This window comes from Carcharhinus amblyrhynchos, chromosome 9 (assembly GCF_965287045.1).
Source record: "Carcharhinus amblyrhynchos chromosome 9, sCarAmb.v2.hapA, whole genome shotgun sequence".
NCBI classification, from domain to species: domain Eukaryota; kingdom Metazoa; phylum Chordata; class Chondrichthyes; order Carcharhiniformes; family Carcharhinidae; genus Carcharhinus; species Carcharhinus amblyrhynchos.
The window spans coordinates 109,069,383-109,085,485 of record NC_137332.1 but is presented as its reverse complement, the minus strand read 5'-3'; the positions used below and the strand labels follow the sequence as shown (position 1 = coordinate 109,085,485).

Genomic DNA, 16,103 nt, shown 5'->3' with positions numbered 1-16,103 from the left:
GGAGTGTGTGTGTGAGTGAGTGCGTGTGAGTGTGTAAGCATGTGTGTGAGTGAGTGTGTGTGTATGAATGTGTGTGTGCGTGAGTGTGAGTGTGTGTGTATATGTGTGTGTGAGTGAGTGTGTGTGTAAATGTGAGTGTGTGAGTGACTGAGTGTGAGTGTGTGTGTGTATGTGTGTGTGAGTGAGTGTGTGAGTGACTGAGTGTGAGTGTGTGTGTGTATGTGTGTGTGAGTGAGTGTGTGAGTGACTGAGTGTGAGTGTGTGTGTGTATGTGTGTGTGAGTGAGTGTGTGAGTGACTGAGTGTGAGTGCGTGCGTGAGTGTGTGTGAAAGTGAGTGTGAGTGTGTGTGTGTGAACAGCCTGTGGTAGTGTAGCCTTGTTTGTGATCTACTCCGAATCCCGAGGCAGCCAGCAGCCCAGAGCGAGGGGCACAGTATGAGGGGGAGTGTGCCTCCCTGGGGATCTGTTGACAGCACGACTGGAAGTTTGTTTACCAGAGTTTTGACGGGTGTTGCAAGGAATTGGCAGCGAGGCGTGCCGTCACATGAGGGGAGGCCACCACGCCAGTTAGGAAAAGGAGGATGTACAGCGGACGGGAATGGACAGAGTGGAACGGATAAAGTCCGGGGAGAGGAGTGTGATGGAGCGGCGGACAAACCTTCCCGAGTGTGGTACCGGGAGCATTCCTTCTGCCCTCAGGGTATGGACACGGTGGGGGGGGTTAACCACCACTGGGGTTAGTGGAAAGTGGGTGAGAGCGAGTGTCGGGGGGTGGTCCTGCCTCCGTGCCGTTGACTTGGAAGGCAGAGAGAGTGGTAACACGAGACAAGGCTCAGAATCCCCCCCCTTATTTACCCACGCAGCCTAACAGCTGTGTGTACTCAAGCAGTTTATCAATATGAAATAAATCAGATTCATAAGAGGCTGCCCGGGCAGGCAGCCAGAGATCCAGTACCCTTACAGTTAATTAACAACTCATTAACCACACTGCAATAGCCAATATTAATTAAGTTTATTGGGAGTCACAGGATAGCAACAAAGTTGAAAACGCTATCATTTTCACTGCATTTAATTACACAAACCATGCAAGTAATTATCCTCTAATTAGCCAGAGAAAAATGGAGAGTGAATTTATGATAAAGACTCGTTTCTCTTTCTGATTTGTTGACTTGTTCCGTGCTAGCCCTTTGCTCCCGGCTTGGGTCACCGTCTGTGCGGAGTCTGCACATTTTCCCTCCCCGTGTCTGCGTGGGTTTCCTCCGGGAGCTCCGGTTTCCTCCCACGCTCCAAAGGCTTGCTGGTTAGGTGGATTGGCCGTGCTAAATTGCCCCTTAGTGTCGGGAGTGGGGGACTGGCAGGGTAGGTGCACGGGGTTATGGGGACAGGGTCTGCGTGGGATTGTGGTAGGTGCAGACCTGATGGGCCAAATGGCCTCCTTCTGCACTGCATAGTGATTCTATGCAAATTCTTGGGAGATGATAGGCTCACAGAGTGTTATCTTTATAGCATTCTTATAATATGATAAAAACAAACAAGACTTTTAATCGGCAAACTCAATAGAACTGTCGTGGTGTCACAGTGGTTAGTGCTGCTGCCTCACAGCACCAGACACCCGGGTTCAATTCCTGGCTCGGGCCACTGTCTGTGTGGAGTCTGCACATTCTCCCCGTGTCTGCGTGGGTTTCCTCTGGGTGCTCCAGTTTCCTCCCATGCTCCAAAGACGTGCGGGTTACGTTGATTGGCCGTGCTAAATTCCCGCTCAATTTCCGGGGATGCGTAGGTTAGAGGGATCGGCAGGGTGAGTGTGTGGTGTTGCTGGGATAGGGCCTGGGTGGGATTGTGGTAGGCGCAGGCTTGATGGGCTGAATGGCCTCTTTTTGCACGGTAGGGATGAATCACTGTGCCACCGTGACGCCACAGGCAATTACCCCTCGAGCCTGCTTCTCAGTATAATCACGGCTAACCGTGGGGAGCCTCACTGCGAACTCCCCATGTCCCTTGATTCCCTGAGAGAACAAAAGTCTTTATTAGCCATATTCAGCAGTGGAGTGCCCACGACACTCAGGGATAGAGAATTCCAAAGATTCCCAACACTTTGACTGGGGAAATTTCCCTTTCTCTCTTCATCCCAAAAAATTGACCCAAATCCTGATCCAGCCTGGAGTATACTTTGTCACACTGCTTACTTCTGTTCTGCCATTAACACATTCTGATCTCTTAATGATGCCACTAATAGCACCCTTCCTAGCCATGATCATCACTATTTACATTTCCTTGACCATTTTGTCCATGACTATGGAATCCCTACAGAGCGGCAGGAGGCCACTCAGCCCTTGGTGTCTCCAAAAGAGCATCTAACTCAACCCCCCCACACCCCCCCCCCCACCACCCAGCCCACCCCCTTCCCCTCTCAGCCTCACCCCTGCTCCTCCTCCACTTCCCCTCTCCTTCCCTCTCTCCCACCCTTTACTCCCCTCCTCCTCCCCCCCTCCTCTCAGGGGGGTTGGGGTGGGTTGTTTTGAAAAGTGGACGGATCATGTTCTGTAAAACATGGAACGGACGGGTGGAAATTGACAGAAACCGGTGGGGGGGTTTGCGGGGGGGGGTCGCTGGAAATAACAAAACATGTAATTGCTATCCATACTGTGGTGTGTGGCCCCTTTAAGAGGGTCACATGATTGGGTTGGCAGGCGAGAGCAGGAAGCTGAGCCAATTGGGAGCAAGGGCACAGGCCGAGGGTTGGGGAGGAACCTCCGCTGGAGCCAGAGAGGGGAAGAGATTGGACGTGGGTTATAGTTCTGTAGACTGTCGATTGGGACTCTAATAAATAACCGAATAAACTAAGTTATATGGTGTGTGTGTATTTTGTCTCTGTGCGTGTGTGAGTGAGGTGTGTGAGTGAGTGTGTGTGTCTGTGAGAGTGTGTGTGTGTGTGTCGGTCAATATGTGTGAGTGTGTGTGTGTTTGTGAGAGTGCGTGTGTGTGTGTGTGTGTCTGTGTGTGTATCCATGTCTGAGCGAAGAACGGGATTTTCCAGCCACGCCCGTCCTAAGGCTGGAAATTCTCAGCCGAGGTCAATGGATCTTTGCACGGCCCGTGTCCCACCCACTCCAATCCCCATGGTGGGAGCAGTGGGAAAATAATACCCATGGCATCAGTATTTTATTTTGTGTGTGTTTCTCACTCTGTGGGAGTGTGTATACGGTGAGTGTGTTTCTCACTCTGTGGGAGTGTGTATATGGTGTGTATTTCTCAGTCTGTGGGAGTGTATACGGTGAGTGTGTTTCTCACTCTGTGGGAGTGTGTATACGGTGAGTGTGTTTCTCACTCTGTGGAAATGTGTACACAGTGTGTGTGTTTCTCACTCTGTGGGAGTGTGTATACAGTGAGTGTGTTTCTCACTCTGTGAGAGTGTATACGGTGAGTGTGTTTCTCACTCTGTGGGAGTGTGTATACAGTGTGTGTGTTTCTCACTCTGCGGGAGTGTGTACACTGTGTGTGTGTTTCTCACTCTGTGGGAGTGTGTATACGGTGAGTGTGTTTCTCACTCTGTGGGAGTGTGTATACGGTGAGTGTGTTTCTCACTCTGTGAGAGTGTATATGGTGAGTGTTTCTCACTCTGTGGGAGTGTGTACACAGTGTGTGTTTCTCAGTCTGTAGGAGTGTATACGGTGTGTGTGTCTCACTCTGTGGGAATGTGTACACAGTTTGTGTGTTTCTCATTCTGTGGAGTGTGTACACTATGTGTTTCTCAGTCCGGGGAAGTGTGTACACAGTGTGTGTTTCTCACTCTGTGGGAGTGTGTTTCTCAGTCTGGGGAAGTGTGCACACATTGTGTGTGTTTCTCACTCTGTGGGAGTGTGTACACAGTGTGTGTTTCTCAGTCTGTAGGAGTGTATATGGTGTATGTGTCTCACTCTGTGGGAATGTGTACACAGTTTGTGTGTTTCTCATTCTGTGGAGTGTGTACACTATGTGTTTCTCAGTCCGGGGAAGTGTGTACACAGTGTGTGTTTCTCAGTCTGTGGGAGTGTGTTTCTCAGTCTGGGGAAGTGTGTACACATTGTGTGTGTTTCTCACTCTGTGGGAGTGTGTACACAGTGTGTGTTTTTCAGTCTGTAGGAGTGTATATGGTGTGTGTGTCTCACTCTGTGGGAATGTGTACACAGTTTGTGTGTTTCTCATTCTGTGGAGTGTGTACACTATGTGTTTCTCAGTCCGGGGAAGTGTGTACACAGTGTGTGTTTCTCACTCTGTGGGAGTGTGTTTCTCAGTCTGGGGAAGTGTGTACACATTGTGTGTGTTTCTCACTCTGTGGGAGTGTGTACACAGTGTGTGTTTCTCAGTCTGTAGGAGTGTATATGGTGTGTGTGTCTCACTCTGTGGGAATGTGTACACAGTTTGTGTGTTTCTCGTTCTGTGGAGTGTGTACACTATGTGTTTCTCAGTCCGGGGAAGTGTGTACACAGTGTGTGTTTCTCACTCTGTGGGAGTGTGTTTCTCAGTCTGGGGAAGTGTGTACACATTGTGTGTGTTTCTCACTCTGTGGGAGTGTGTATACAGTGTGTGTGTTTCTCAGTCTGGGGAAGGGTGTACACAGTGTGTGTTTCTCAGTCTGGGGAAGTGTGTTTCTTACTCTGTGGGAGTGTGTATACAGCGAGTGTGTTTCTCAGTCTGGGGAAGTGTGTACACAGTGTGTATATTTCTCAGCCTGTGTGAGCGCACTGCCCATCCTGGCTGAATGCTGACATCTAGTGACTGCAGATTGTAAATGTTTCAGCCATGACCTCACTCTGTACCAATGAGGAAGCGCCTGAGAAGAACAATGTGGGCCCAATTCTCAACCTCTCCTCCTCAATCTCTCCTTATTCTCAATTTCACTCCCTTCTGTCCCTCTTCCTCTCTACTCCCTCTCCCCGTCCCTCTTTATTCTCTCCTTATTTCGCTGCACACAGTTTCTCCTCTCTCCCCAAACACTCTCCACTCTGTATACTTTACTGTAATCTCTCACCGCAAATGTCTCCCCTTTCCCTCTCTCTCCACATACTCTTACTTCCCTTTTCTCTGCTCTCTCTATTGTCTGTATGTGATTTTTTTCATACTCCTTTCTCTCCCCATGATATATATATGTATATATATAATATCACTGTCTCTCTCTCTCTTTCTCCCTCTGTCTGTCCACTGTCCTATACCTGTCTCACTCTACCTATCACTCCTATTGCAAAGCAAAGTTAAAGTTTATTTATTATTGTCACAAGTACGCTTACATTAACACTGCAATGAAGTTACAAAAACCCCCTAGTAGCCACACTCCAGTGCCTGTTGGGGTACACTGAGGGAGAATTTAGCACGGCCAATGCACCCGAACCAGCATGTCTTTCAGACTGTGGGAGGAAAGAGGAGCACCCGGAGGAAACCCACGCAGACACGGGGAGAACGTGCAAACTCCACACAGACAGTGACCCGAGCCGGGAGTTGAACCCGGGTCCCCGGCTCTGTGAGGTAGCAGTGCTAACCACCGTGCCACTCTCAGTGCCACCTTCTCCCTCTTTCTTTGGAGTTTGCTTATTTTATGGGCCTCCACTTTTTGATTTGTCCGTATTGAGGTTTTGCAATTCACTCCCATCCGAAGGTTGCCTTGACCCTGGATCACTGCCCCTGAAAAGAAAGGACACTTGTTCTCTGGCTTGAGAGAGTCTTGCCGTGACAATGACTTGGTAACAATTTTACCAGAGCAAAACGAGGCAAGGTAAGGGTTTGCACTCAAGACACTTTGCTGGAAAGCACCACTCCTACAGCAGTATCCAGTCACTGAGCCCTTTCAATACTGAAGGATCTGATTTGATTTCATAGAGTCCCTACAGTGCAGAAGGAGGCCATTTGGCCCATCAAGTCTACGCCGACCACAATCCCACCCAGGCCCTATCCCCATAACCCCAGACATTTACCCTACTCATCCCCCAGGCACTAAGGGGCAATTTTAGCATGACCTAACCCACACAGCTTTGGACTCTGGGAGGAAACCCATGCAGATACTGGGAGAAGATGCAGACTCTGCACAATGACCCGAGGCCGGAATTGAACCTGGGTCCCTGGTGTTGTGAGGCAGCGGTGCTAACCATTGTGCCACCCTGACACCACTTGATTTATTGTTGTCACATGTATTGGGGTGAAAACTTTTGTTTCTTGTACGCTATACAGACAAAGCATACCGTTCAGAGAGAAGGAGAGTGCAGAGTGTTGTGCTACAGTCATAGCTAGAGTGTAGAGAAAGATCAACTTCATATAAGGTAGGTCCATTCAAAAGTCTGATGGCAGCAGGGAAGAAGCTGATCTTGAATTGGTTGATACGTGACCTCAGATTTTTGTATCCTTTTTCCAATGGAAGAAGGTGGAAGAGAGAATGTCTGGGTTACATGGGGTCCTTGATTATTCTGCTTTTCCAAGGCAGCAGGAAGTGTAGACAGAGTCCATGGATGGGAGGCTGGTTTGCATGATGGACTGGGCTTCGTTCATAACATTTTGTTATTTCTTGCGGTTTTGGGCAGAGGAGGAACCCATACCAGGCTGTAATACATCTGGAAGGGGTGTTTTCTATGGTGTATCAGTAAAGATTGGTGAGAGCCTTAGTGGACATGGCAAATCTTCCATAGCCTCCTGAGAAAGTTGGTGGGCTTTCTAAACTATGTCCAGTTTTTCTGCATCCAGTACCCCGTCAATACTGAGGGAGTATTCCTGTACCCAGTGCTGTCTGAGTACCGAAGGGGTGTTTGTGTACCCAGTGCCCTCTGAGTACTGAAGGAGTGTTTCTGTACCCAGTGCCCGCTGAGTACTGAAGGAGTGTTTGTGTACCCAGTGCCCTCTGAGTACTGAAGGAGTGTTTCTGTCCCCAGTGCCCTCTGAGTACTGAAGGAGTGTTTCTGTCCCCAGTGCCCTCTGAGTACTGAAGGAGTGTTTCTGTCCCCAGTTCCCTCTGAGTACTGAAGGAGTGTTTCTGTCCCCAGTGCCCTCTGAGTACTGAAGGAGTGTTTGTGTACCCAGTGCCCTCTGAGTACTGAAGGAGTGTTTCTGTACCCAGTGCCCGCTGAGTACTGAAGGAGTGTTTCTGTCCCCAGTGCCCTCTGAGTACTGAAGGAGTGTTTCTGTCCCCAGTACCCTCTGAGTACTGAAGGAGTGTTTCTGTACCCAGTACCCTCTGAGTACTGAAGGAGTGTTTGTGTACCCAGTGCCGTCTGAGTACTGAAGGAGTGTTTCTGTACTCAGTGCCCTCTGAGTACTGAAGGAGTGTTTCTGTACCCAGTGCCCTCTGAGTACTGAAGGAGTGTTTCTGTACCCAGTACCCTCTGAGTACTGAAGGAGTGTTTGTGTACCCAGTGCCGTCTGAGTACTGAAGGAGTGTTTCTGTACCCAGTGCCCTCTGAGTACTGAAGGAGTGTTTCTGTACCCAGTGCCCTCTGAGTACTGAAGGAGTGTTTCTGTACCCAGTGCCTGCTGAGTACTGAAGGAGTGTTTCTGTCCCCAGTGCCCTCTGAGTACTGAAGGAGTGTTTCTGTCCCCAGTGCCCTCTGAGTACTGAAGGAGTGTTTCTGTACCCAGTGCCCTCTGAGTACTGAAGGAGTGTTTCTGTCCCCAGTTCCCTCTGAGTACTGAAGGAGTGTTTCTGTCCCCAGTTCCCTCTGAGTACTGAAGGAGTGTTTCTGTCCCCAGTTCCCTCTGAGTACTGAAGGAGTGTTTCTGTCCCCAGTGCCCTCTGAGTACTGAAGGAGTGTTTCTGTCCCCAGTGCCCTCTGAGTACTGAAGGAGTGTTTCTGTACCCAGTGCCCTCTGAGTACTGAAGGAGTGTTTCTGTCCCCAGTTCCCTCTGAGTACTGAAGGAGTGTTTCTGTCCCCAGTTCCCTCTGAGTACAGAAGGAGTGTTACTGTACTCAGTGCCCTCTGAGTACTGAAGGAGTGTTTCTGTACCCAGTGCCGTCTGAATACTGAAGGAGTGTTTCTGTCCCCAGTTCCCTCTGAGTACTGAAGGAGTGTTACTGTACTCAGTGCCCTCTGAGTACTGAAGGAGTGTTTCTGTCCCCAGTTCCCTCTGAGTACTGAAGGAGTGTTTCTGTCCCCAGTGCCCTCTGAGTACTGAAGGAGTGTTTCTGTACCCAGTGCCCTCTGAGTACTGAAGGAGTGTTTCTGTCCCCAGTGCCCTCTGAGTACAGAAGGAGTGTTTCTGTACCCAGTGCCCTCTGAGTACAGAAGGAGTGTTTCTGTACCCAGTACCCTCTGAGTACTGAAGGAGTGTTTCTGTACCCAGTGCCCTCTGAGTACTGAAGGAGGGTTTGTGTACCCAGTGCCGTCTGAGTACTGAAGGAGTGTTTCTGTACTCAGTGCCCTCTGAGTACTGAAGGAGTGTTTCTGTACCCAGTGCCCTCTGAGTACTGAAGGAGTGTTTGTGTACCCAGTGCCCTCTGAGTACTGAAGGAGTGTTTCTGTCCCCAGTGCCCTCTGAGTACTGAAGGAGTGTTTCTGTACCCAGTGCCCTCTGAGTACTGAAGGAGTGTTTCTGTCCCCAGTTCCCTCTGAGTACTGAAGGAGTGTTTCTGTCCCCAGTTCCCTCTGAGTACAGAAGGAGTGTTACTGTACTCAGTGCCCTCTGAGTACTGAAGGAGTGTTTCTGTACCCAGTGCCGTCTGAATACTGAAGGAGTGTTTCTGTCCCCAGTGCCCTCTGAGTACTGAAGGAGTGTTACTGTACTCAGTGCCCTCTGAGTACTGAAGGAGTGTTTCTGTCCCCAGTTCCCTCTGAGTACTGAAGGAGTGTTTCTGTCCCCAGTGCCCTCTGAGTACTGAAGGAGTGTTTCTGTACCCAGTGCCCTCTGAGTACTGAAGGAGTGTTTCTGTCCCCAGTGCCCTCTGAGTACAGAAGGAGTGTTTCTGTACCCAGTGCCCTCTGAGTACAGAAGGAGTGTTTCTGTACCCAGTACCCTCTGAGTACTGAAGGAGTGTTTCTGTACCCAGTGCCCTCTGAGTACTGAAGGAGGGTTTGTGTACCCAGTGCCGTCTGAGTACTGAAGGAGTGTTTCTGTACTCAGTGCCCTCTGAGTACTGAAGGAGTGTTTCTGTACCCAGTGCCCTCTGAGTACTGAAGGAGTGTTTGTGTACCCAGTGCCCTCTGAGTACTGAAGGAGTGTTTCTGTACCCAGTGCCCTCTGAGTACTGAAGGAGTGTTTCTGTCCCCAGTGCCCTCTGAGTACAGAAGGAGTGTTTCTGTCCCCAGTTCCCTCTGAGTACTGAAGGAGTGTTTCTGTCCCCAGTTCCCTCTGAGTACAGAAGGAGTGTTTCTGTCCCCAGTACCCTCTGAGTACTGAAGGAGTGTTTCTGTCCCCAGTACCCTCTGAGTACTGAAGGAGTGTTTCTGTCCCCAGTTCCCTCTGAGTACTGAAGGAGTGTTTCTGTCCCCAGTGCCCTCTGAGTACTGAAGGAGTGTTTCTGTCCCCAGTGCCCTCTGAGTACTGAAGGAGTGTTTCTGTCCCCAGTGCCCTCTGAGTACTGAAGGAGTGTTTCTGTCCCCAGTGCCCTCTGAGTACTGAAGGAGTGTTTCTGTCCCCAGTGCCCTCTGAGTACAGAAGGAGTGTTTCTGTACCCAGTACCCTCTGAGTACTGAAGGAGGGTTTCTGTACCCAGTACCCTCTGAGTACTGAAGGAGTGTTTCTGTACCCAGTGCCGTCTGAGTACTGAAGGAGTGTTTCTGTACCCAGTGCCGTCTGAGTACAGAAGGAGTGTTTCTGTCCCCAGTTCCCTCTGAGTACTGAAGGAGTGTTTCTGTACCCAGTTCCCTCTGAGTACTGAAGGAGTGTTTCTGTCCCCAGTTCCCTTTGAGTACTGAAGGAGTGTTTGTGTACCCAGTGCCCTCTGAGTACAGAAGGAGTGTTTCTGTACCCAGTGCCCTCTGAGTACTGAAGGAGTGTTTCTGTACCCAGTTCCCTCTGAGTACTGAAGGAGTGTTTCTGTCCCCAGTGCCCTCTGAGTACTGAAGGAGTGTTTCTGTCCCCAGTGCCCTCTGAGTACTGAAGGAGTGTTTCTGTCCCCAGTGCCCTCTGAGTACTGAAGGAGTGTTTCTGTACCCAGTGCCCTCTGAGTACTGAAGGAGTGTTTGTGTACTCAGTGCCCTCTGAGTACTGAAGGAGTGTTTGTGTACCCAGTGCCTGCTGAGTACTGAAGGATTGTTTCTGTACCCAGTGCCCTCTGAGTACTGAAGGAGTGTTTCTGTACCCAGTGCCCTCTGAGTACTGAAGGAGTGTTACTCTACCCAGTGCCCTCTGAGCGCTGAAGGAGTGTTTCTGTCCTGTCTGAGTCCTCTGAACTTGTTTATTTCCGGTGTTGTATTTACTAACAATTCCTGCTGTGGTTAACAGTGAGAAAAGTATCACAAACGCCCGAGCAGTTGTTTGGAAATGTCTGCGCTGTTACGTGCTGTTATTACACCACTTTCATTTTGAAGAAGCGAGGGGAATTTTCCGACAGGAAACCACATTTTTCAGCTCGGTGTTTGTGACAACCCTACTCGCAGGATGGAGCTCTCGTCTCCTGCTCCGTCCAAACAACACACCACCCTCAGGCTGAGCTCGATATGTGGGGAGAGCAGCAGAACAGGCAACAACAGACAGAGCTCACCAATCACTCCATCAATAGATCCTGGGAGAGGGAGTGATACAGAGAGGGAGAGACCGTGTCAGGGGAAAGAGAGGGAAACAGGGAGGGAGAGAGAGAGAGAGTGAGAGGAAGAGAGTGTATAAGGAGAAAGAGAGAGAAACAGGGGGAGAGAGAGAGTGTGTGTGTAAGGAGAAAGAGAGGGAAACAGGGGAGAAAGAGAGAAAGAGTGCATCAGGGGAAAGAGAGGGAAACAGGGAAGGAGAGACAGAGAGAGTGAGAGTGTGTGTGTGTCGGAGAAAGAGAGGGAAATGGGGGGAGAGAGAGAGAGAGGGAGAGTGGGATAGAGTGTGTAAGGAGAAAGAGAGGGAAACATGGGGAGAGAGAGAGAGAAGTTATAAGGGGAAAGAAAGGGGAAACGGGGGGGGTGGTGGTGGGAGAGAGAAAAAGGGAGAGAGGAAGAGACTGTAAGGAGAAAGAGAGGTAAACAGGGGGACAGGGAGAGAAAGACAGAGAGACAGAGAGAGAGAAATGGGAGGGGAAGATGGGGGGAGGAGGGAAGGAGAGAGAGGGTGAGGGGAAGAGGGGAGAAATGGGGGAAGGGAGCACGAGGGTGAAGGGAAGGGGAGAGTAAGAGAGAGAAAAGGGGGGAGGGAAAGGAGGGAGAGAGAGAGAGGAAAAGAAGGGAAAGAGATGGATGGAGGGAGAAGAGAGAAAGGAGAAAATGGGTACAGAGAGAGAGATGGATAGAGCAGGGAGAAAGAAGAGAGAGAGAAGATGGCATGGAAAAGAGGGAGGGAAGGAAAGAGAGTGGAGAGAGTCAGAGGAGGGTGAAAGAGGGGGTGTGATGGGGAGATGGAGAGAAGAGGAGTGAGAGGGGATGGGGGAGAGAGAAAGAGGGGGGGTGGAGTGTCATTGGGGGAGGGAGAGACAGCAAGTTAAATACCAGTGATAAGGAAGGACTGTAGGAAAAGAGATAATCAGCCATGTATATCGAAGGAAATAAAGGAGGGTAACAAATTGAAAGAAAATGCATACAAAGTGGCAAAGATTAGTGGGAACCTAGAGAATTGGGAAATCTTTAAAGGTCAGCAGAAAGCCACAAAAAAAGCTATAATGAAAAGTCGGATTGATTATGAGAGTAAGCTTGCTCAGAGTATGAAAACAGATGGCAAAAGTTTCGACAAATATATAAAACAAAAGAGTGGTGAAAGTAAACATTAGTCCTTTGGACGACGAGAAGGGGGGTGTAATAACTGGAAATGAGAAAATGGCTGAGGTATTGAGCAGATATTTTGTGTCGATCTTCACAGTGGAAGACACAAATAACATGCCAAAAATTGATGACAGGGAGACTATGGCAAGTGGGAACCTTGAAATTATCATTATCACGAGAGAGGTAGTGTTGGGCAAGTTAATGGGGCTAAAGATAGATAAGTCTCCTGGTCCTGATGGAATGTATCCCCGGGTACTAAAAGAGATGGTGGGAGAAATAGCAAATGAACTAATTTACCAAAATTCGTTGGACTCTGGGGTGGTTCCTGCAGATTGGAAAACAGCAAATGTGAAGCTACTATTTAAAAAACGAGGTAGACAAAAGGCGGGTAGCTATAGGCCAGTTAGCTTAACTTCTGTAGTAGGGAAAATGCTTGAATCTATCATCAAGGAAGAAATAGCGAGACATCTGGATATAAATTGTCCCATTGGTAAGATGCAGCATGGGTTCATGAAGGGAAGGTCATGTTTGACTAATTTGGTGGAATTCTTTGAGAACATTACATGTGCGGTGGACAATGAGGAACCTGTGGATGTGGTGTATCTGGATTTCCAGAAAGCATTTGACAAAGTGCCGCAGCAAAGACTGCTACATAAGATAAAGGTGCACAGAGTTACGGGTAATGTATTAGCATGGATAGAGGATTGGTTAGCGAAGCAGAGAGTGGGGGTAAATGGGTGTTTTTCTGGTTGGCAATCAGTGACTCGTGGTGTGCCTCAGGGATCAGTGTTGGGACCACAATTGTTTACGATTTACATCGATGATTTGGAGTTGGGGACAAGTGTAGTGGGTCAAAATTCGCAGATGACACTAAAATGGGTGGAAGAGCAAAGTGTGCAGAGGATGCTGAAAGTCTGCAAAGGCATATAGATAATCTAAGTGAGCAGGCAAGGGTCTGGCAGATGGAGTACAATGTTGGTAAATGTGAGCTCATCCATTTTGGTAGGAATCACAGCAAAATGGACTATTATTTAAATGGTAAAAACTTGCAGCATGCTGCTGTGCAGAGGGACCTGGGTGTCCTTGTGCAGGAATCTCAAGGAGTTGGTTTGCAGATGCAGTAGGTAATTAAGAGGGCAAATGGAATTTTGTCCTTCATTGCTAGAGGGACGGACTTTAAAAACAGCGAGGTTATGTTGTAGCTGTATAAGGTGCTGGTGAAGCCACACCTAGAGTACTGCGTACAGTTTTGGTCTCCTTACTTGAGAAGGATATGCTGACACTGGAGGGGGTGCAGAGGAGATTCACTAGGTTGATTCTAGGGTTGAGGGGGTTGGATTATGAGGAGAGACTGAGTAGACTGGGGCTATACTCATTGGAATTCAGCAGGATGAGGGGAGATCTTATAGAAACATATAAGATTATGAAGGGAATGGATAAGATAGAAGCAGGGAAGTTGTTTCCACTGGCGGGTGAAACTAGAACTAGGGGCATAGACTCAAAATAAGGGGGAACAGATTTAGGACTGAGTTGAGGAGGAATTTCTTCACACAAAGGGTTGTGAATCTGTGGAATTTCCTGCCCAGTGAAACAATTGGGGCTTGAATGTTTTTAAGGCAAGGATAGATAAATTTTTGAAAAGTAAAAGGTGAGAGAAGAGGAGGGAAGGAGTCAGAGAGAGGGAGGGAGTGAAGGAGAGGAGAGATCAAGGTAAGAGAGATAGAGGGGAGGGGAAAGAGAAAGGAAGGAGAGGAGGCGGTGAGACTTAGAGGAGTGAACACAGAGAGGAAAAGATAGAGCAGGGAGAAGAGAAAGGCAACGAGAGAGAAGATAAGAAAGGGAGATGGTGAGGGAGAAAGGAAGGAGTAGAGAAGCGGATGGAAGAAAGAAAAGGCTTTGGCTGGACAAGGGAGTGGGCAAAGGGTAAGAGTGAGGAGGGAATGGATCCCCAATGGAGAGATCCCAGTGTCACAGTGGATCCCCAATGGAGAGATCCCAGTGTCACAGTGGATCCCCAATGGAAAGATTCCATTGTTACAGTGGATCCCCAGTGGAGATAACTCAGTGTCACAGTGGATCCCCAATGGAGAGATCCCAGTGTCACAGTGGATCCCCAATGGAAAGATGCCAGTGTCACAGTGGATCCCCAATGGAGAGATCCCAGTGTCACAGTGGATCCCCAATGGAAAGATCCCATTGTTACAGTGGATCCCCAGTGGAGATAACTCAGTGTCACAGTGGATCCCCAATAGGGAAATCCCAATACAGTTACCACGTCAGAGTTGTAGGGAGCCAGGGCTGGTGTGTGTGCAAGGGCAGGGGAGAGGGGTTAGGGGTCTATTGGGGAGGGGGGAGAGTAGAGGGGGCGTTAGGTGCATAGGGAGGAGAGGCGGCATTAGGTGTGTGTGTGCTGTTGATGCCTCGGATAGGGTGCAGACTGATATGTTGGGGTACAGGTGGATGTGTTGGGGTACAGACGGATATGGCTGGGGTGCACACAGGTATGTTGGGAGGCAGATGGATATGTTGGGGTACAGACGGATACGTTGGGGTACAGATGGATATGTTGGAGTACAGGCGGATATGTCGGGGTGCAGGTGGATATGTTGGGGTACAGGCGGATATGTTGGGGTACAGGCGGATATATTGGGGTACTGGCGGGTATGTTGGGGTACAGGCAGATATGTTGGGGTACAGGTGGATATGTTTGAGGTACAGGCAGATATGTTGGGGTACTGACGGATAAGTTGGAGTACGTGCGGATATGTTGGGGTACAGACGGATACGTCGGGGCACAGGCGGATATGCTGGGGTACAGAAAGATATGTTGGGGTACTGGTGGATATGTTGGGGTACAGACGGTTATGTTTGGGTTTCGGTGGATATGTTGGGGTACAGGCGGATATGTTGGGAACGGACGGATATGTTGGGGTACAGGCAAATATGTTGGAGTACAGGCAGATATGTTGGGGTTTAGGCGGATATGTTGGGGTACAGGCAGATATGTTGGGGTACAGACAGTTATGTTTGAGTTTACTTGGATACGTTGGGGTACAGGCGGATATGTTGGGAACAGGCAGATATGTTGGGGTACAGGCGAATATGTCGGGGTACAGGCGGATATGTCGGGGTACAGGCAGATATGTTGGGGTACAGGCGAATATGTTGGGGTACAGGCGGATATGTCGGGGTACAGGCAGATATGTCGGGGTACAGACAGATATCTAAGTCACTCGATCCCAGCTCCAAGCTCCCGCCCACAGCCTCAGCTTCCTGAAGGTGTCAGCGTCAGTGGCGCGCTCGGACGCCATGGCAGCGCGCTGTGATCCGCGAGGAGGAAGTGGTTACTGAGACGTTTCCCGGAACCTGCCGCGACCACAGAGAGAGGAGCAGAGAGAGAGACACAACACAGCAGAAACAAAGAGGCCTTCCCAGGGCAGGCTCACCTCGCTCCCTCCAGCCACTGGAAACCAGTCACGGATTCAGTCTCCTTCCTGTCTGTGATTGTCAGCGTCCGCTGGGCCACACGCTAACTGGAGGCTGCTCAACAAGGGAGGGAAATCCAACGAGATGAGGGGCCAAAAAGAGGCAGAGGACATCCCACGCCAAAGGTATCTTCATTAAGGTGAGAACCCCGGGTTTTAACTTCCAAAATGTCACTCTGGGATCACCTGAGGCTTGTGTCATGGTATGAGGCCTAATGCAATACCCTCCCAAACCTAGGGAGATCTTTCATCGTTCCCTCAGGAAAGGCTTTGCTAAGAGTGAACACACTGTACCTTCCCTCCATTAGTGAGTCAGTAACCAAGATACAAACAAACTTATAGAACAGGCACTCCCTCGCCCCCCCGCTCCATGTCCTCCACAGCGAGCCTATCTGATCTGGAAGGCACTGCCTGAAAGGATGCTGGGAGCAGGTTCAACTTTCCAAAAGGAATGGGGCAACTTCCCGAGGGAGACAGTTTATGAGGGAAGAGGGGGAAAGTCGGCATCGATCTGGCAGCTCTTGCGAGAGGATGGTGCAGGCACCCTGGGCCGAATGGCCTACTTCCTTGCTGCCTCGTCCTATGAGTGTCCTTCAGCAGTGCTGTTTTCCTACACACACACTCACACACACACTCACACACACACAATACACACACACACTCACACACACACTCACACACACACACTCACACACACATACGCACATACACACAACACACACACATACACACACACACTCACACCCACACATACGCACACATACACAT

The 16,103-nt window shown here is 49.6% G+C and overlaps 1 protein-coding gene across 1 annotated transcript in view; it reads left to right on the top strand.

Annotated features, from left to right (window-relative positions):
- Nucleotides 1–15,207: 15,207 nt before the first annotated feature.
- LOC145348687 (uncharacterized) overlaps nt 15,208–16,103 on the top strand; it is a 39,100-nt gene continuing 38,204 nt past the window's right edge. Inside the window, exon 1 of the mRNA XM_080196845.1 lies at nt 15,208–15,475. The gene's annotated coding sequence lies outside the window, so the exon portion shown is untranslated. The remainder of the gene's footprint in view (nt 15,476–16,103) is intronic.